Below are 5,228 nucleotides of genomic sequence, written 5' to 3'. Positions count from 1 at the left end.
TTCTTTACATCAGTCTGTTTCTTTACATCAGTCTGTTTTATTGTTACAGTATCCATCAGATAAGATGTATAACCGTATACAATTTCTATGCACAAACTAATGTTACGAATGGCGGCTGTCAGGAGTTGGAGGAAAGATCCTGTCAGCAGCTGGCGGCGAAATGGCGTCATTTCTCAAGGGATTGGAGAGTCAACCGTCTCGTACATAGCAGTTCGACACGTCGTTGTCTCACACGGATAGCAAGACTATAATCCCTACACATTTCACTCTAGAACTACTAAAGGATATTTGTGGAAAACGTATATGATGTTACTATAACTGCAACTTTATTTCTTGAACTAAGAGTACAAGATTACAATTAAAAATTATGATCTAGGGAAAAATTAGTAATATTTATCATTTTCTCAAAAGCAATTAATTACTTGTCTCAAATATATCACTTTATAAAACTTACGCAAAAAGTAATTTTTAAAATTAATACAGACTACTGAAAACTGTCCACTAAACTACATTGGGTAAGTGGAAACAAAGCTATTAATGCAATATTTAAACTAAAAATTAGCGTACATAACACGTAAGTTTATATATAGGCCTAAAAGTAACTAAAGGTCAGATATTAATTTAATCGAGAGAAAACGTACGTGCATGAAATTCGAATATGTCTCAGACAATTACAAACATTTTAAACACTAATTATGCTGAAACGAGGATGTTGTGTGTGATATATCGATTAGTAAAGAGGTTGTTATAAATAACAACCACACACACACACACACACACACGTCACATTAAAATGTTTGTGTGTTTTTTCCGTTTGGGTTTTAAAACATTATGTTTGTTATTATTTTTTTACAATAAGAAATTATTGATCCGTAAGAACCGAGATAACTCATATAATAAGTTGATTGAATTTCGTTTTAACTGTAGATATTAAAGGAGTTCGAACCTTTGAAATGCAAGTTAAAAAGTGACTTTGGTCTCTAGTAAACTATATCTCTAGTTTGGCCTCATTACAGAAGAGCAAAATAAAGCATCTGTTAATTAATTATTATTTTCTGTAGAAACGTAATTTACTATCAAAATTCATTGTATATTGGTTTTAGATATAAAATGATTCCTTGTTATTCATTGTATTGTATTTTCTAGTGGTGAGGAGAAGTATTGTTTTATGCTAGCATTTTTTTTATACAAACTTACGCAAAGCATATATTCCTTTACTTAATCTTAAATATGTTTACTGAAAACAAAATTAAACAAATTTAAACTCACTTTCACAGGAAATTATAGTTACAATCAATAAGCTGATCCTTTAACAAAAGTTTACATCCTATTTACAGTGTACAGAGTTTTGGATTACTGAGAATTTGAGCATTGTACGGCTGATTATACGCTGGACAATAAACTTGCAAGTATTTTTTTAAATTTTTGTTGTACGTAGTTAAGGGTTTCAACTGCTAACACGGTTATTTAATCATTCATGATTGGCGTGAATCAATTAACCATTAGTAATGAAAATACATTTTCTGTCTATGTAACTTTCATATATCAAAAAGTTATGGTTTGTTGTTATAGTGTTCAGAAGAATCATTCCTATTTTACAGTAGTGCATCTTTAGGCATAATCTTTTAGTTATGAAAATGTGTGATATCTAATTTAAACATATTATTGTTATGTAGTGATGAATCAGTTATTTTTTTTCGACTTGGAAAGGTTATTGATTTCTTTATAAAGACTCTCTTAGTTGTGAAAATAATAACAGCAAAGCCATGTTCCTTGACATATTTTAAATTACAGGTTAGGGGTTTTTGTATAGAAACTATGTAAATGTATCTGAATAAGAGAAACAACGCCATAGGGGCAAATGTATTCATTCAACAAGTGTAACCAAATACTAGTAAATACTAATTAGTTTACGTGATGTGTACACAACAAGGGTTGCATTAAGTAAATGGATTTGTCTTCGTGTAACAGTTTTAACCAAATTCAGATTATAATAATAAAGTAATTATTATATTACGTTACTCTACCGGTATGGTGTTTGTTAAAAGAAAAAAGAAAACTTTAAGCTATACATACTCCCTCAGATAAATACATTTATATGGAAGTATGGGAGATAAAAGATTTCTGTAGCAGTTTGTTTCGACAACACATGACGTCAGTGGTGGAAATATTTACTCTGAACTGTTCAGCCAAACTACAGACCTCTTTTCTTTCTAAGTATTACGTTGTTCTCCTGCAATCATTGCAATCCTGAAATATTCCTGATAGAGATCAATATTTTTTTAAATATAATGCCTTTAAATACTGATAAATATTTATATCAGTATAAATATTTATGTCCAGTAATGAAGTAAAATCGAATTTATTTATATTTAAACAATTAAAGTATTGTAACGTCTATTGTAATTTAATTATTGAAATATAATTATATAAATATTAGAAATATTAATTTATATACATTATTGTACAAATATTTCTCAGGGGTTAACGTCAACTCTGATTCATCTTTCTTTACATTCCAATGACTATATGAATTGTTATGAGTACACTATAATAATGACAAAGGGGCGCTTATATTCGTATGGTAAGTCCCACACACAACAATAAATTATGCTCAGATTCCTAGAGAATTAATACTTGATCTAAGAATTTAAAAACCTTGAACAATGGAAGAAACTATCGACTCGTCAGAATAGCATCATTCATGCTTCATTGTATTCATTGCTTTGTTGTCATATCAACTTCTTCACGATATTTGCATTTGAAAATTATGATGTATTGTTCAATAAACGATCTTTATATTGTCATAACAACTTTACGTGTTTCTTTATTTGACTAATAGGAATAGTGTATATTTTAACGCACTACAGTTTCTATCAATAATGCTCTAACTATTATTATGACTATGGCTTTGAAACAAATTTGAAATCTAAGTTTTTATTACATGCAACAATTGATCAAATTCAACTCCACATATATGCGGATAAATACTAATGAATTTTCTTAATATAATAAACATAATTATTTTAAAATATATTTATTACAATTTTTCTTTTTAAATTCCTGCACAAAGAAACGAAAGAAGAGTTTTAAACATTTTACTAGTTGAAACATGAGTACTAACCTACTTCGTTTTAACAATCAATGTCGAGTAATAAACATAACATATTTTGTTTATTTTAAAGACATGCTCTGTTACCAAAACATAAATGTATCTAGGATCTCAGCTTAGCGATCAAATTTGAAATACTGTCTTGTGATAAAGTCTAATCACCCCAATTGAGCAGAAAAATATCTAGAAAAAAATCAGCTACATTAATTCACGTGACTAATATTCATAAAATTCAGCCCTGCTTGAGACCCTAAGTAAATGTACTAAAGCGACACAGCTTCTATGAGGGGATTCATAACTTTACATGTATTATATATTTCTCCAACTTTAAATAGCTGACACCGTTACTTAATAATCATTAACTGTGCCATGTACTAATTTTTATACATGTAAAAGAAAAATTATAGCTAACTCATATCTATTTTAAATTGTCTAAACTTAGGGTTTAGTGTTATAATGCGAATACAAAGAGACAATTGTAAAACCATACACATTTTATCTCGTATATTCTTACAAATTTAAAAATTACCATCAATTACCTTAGTTGTTTAGTTTAAATACTAAAGCACCTCCTATATAACTTCAAACTTAATATGGGTACATTATGAGGTGGCGATTAATTAGCATTAGGCATTGAAATGCTACTGTTGTCACTCCGTCTGACAGTAATTACAAAGTTAATCATCAGTCAGTCAGTTGTTTAAGTATATTAAAAACATATATTTCAATATATGGCAGATATTTTGTTTCCCACCCATAACACAGTATTAGCATAAGGGAAATGGCGTCATCGGTTGATTAATAATATATCCCTTAGTGAAATATTCCCATTTAATGACGAATAAACATGTTTATGGCGTGTATAAAATGGAGAATGTAGTTAGTAAATTGATTTTTCTTGCTGTTAGAAATGGAACTAATTACGGATTTTAAAAAGTGCGAAAATTGTATTCGTTATTTTACTGCGGTGTTGTTCGGTGAATATAAACAATGGAATGTAGAGCTTTATTTATTCTGCCAAAGTAAAGAAAATACCTGAATGTATGGGAGATAAAAGATTTCTGTCACAGTTTTTTTGTACAATACAAAACGTCACCGAGAAACATATTTTTGTGATCTGAATTTATTCTGCCCTTAATAATGCAGAAGTATGTAAGGGTAATAAGGGTAAAAGTAATTAATAATTCAAGCGAAAACTATATTTAAATATACTGACTCACAACCAAGGTTTCAGATATGAGACAGATTAGTTGGTTAATACGAACCCAGAAACTTCCTGTAGTTGTTGATAAGTAGAGATAACATGACGGGAAAAGTTTAACACCAATAAATAATGCTAGGGTTCATACAGACTTTGAAACTGCAAGTCTGACACATGAATTTAGGGAAGTGTCAGAAACTTGTATTTATCTTCACTAAATGTATGAAAAATTATGTATTCTGATATTGATAGTTTATTTACTTCATTTTTGTGCAATAAAATTTCTTTAATAATCGAAAAATATTGATGTATTGTTGATAAAACATGTAGTGTACTGGCACAAAGCCACATATACTTAAGGGTCTTATATGTATGTTTTCAAGAATCTCATAATTTATAAAGGAACGAGACCAGGACTATTCCCGACTGACCCAGTAACAAAATAATTCCTTAGAACATCACATAACTATGCTGTTGTGGTTTTTCAAACTGTTGAATATTTTAAGAAAACAGTTAGGTCTTATATGTAACTATTTACTGAATACATTTACTGTTATTAAGAGTATGCGTAATAAGGGAAATGTGCTGATATTCTAAGTTAAATATTCAAAGAGGCTTCTTTGAGGACAACATGTAGAAGCACTTTGAGGTAATTTAATCCTGTTGATAAACTTTGAGATATATCAGAGTAGGGATTTTAGCATTTTCTCTACATTGTAAATTATTAAGTTAAAACATTTCACTTGTAAGCCTGTGGGTATGCCACTGTTAAAATTATAGTGGAAGAAGTCTTAAAAACATATTATATAATGCAATTGGCGAGTTAATAATATGTAGTTTTAAATCTATACAATAGTAATACAATATAATAAGGGTTTAAAACAAAATCAGGTTAAAAATCAAAATAGGACCTTG

The sequence above is a fragment of the Homalodisca vitripennis genome, chromosome 3 (genome assembly GCF_021130785.1).
Source record: "Homalodisca vitripennis isolate AUS2020 chromosome 3, UT_GWSS_2.1, whole genome shotgun sequence".
Taxonomy (NCBI): Eukaryota; Metazoa; Arthropoda; class Insecta; order Hemiptera; family Cicadellidae; genus Homalodisca; species Homalodisca vitripennis.
The sequence above is the reverse complement of the archived record's forward strand: the minus strand, read 5'-3'. Positions refer to the sequence as shown.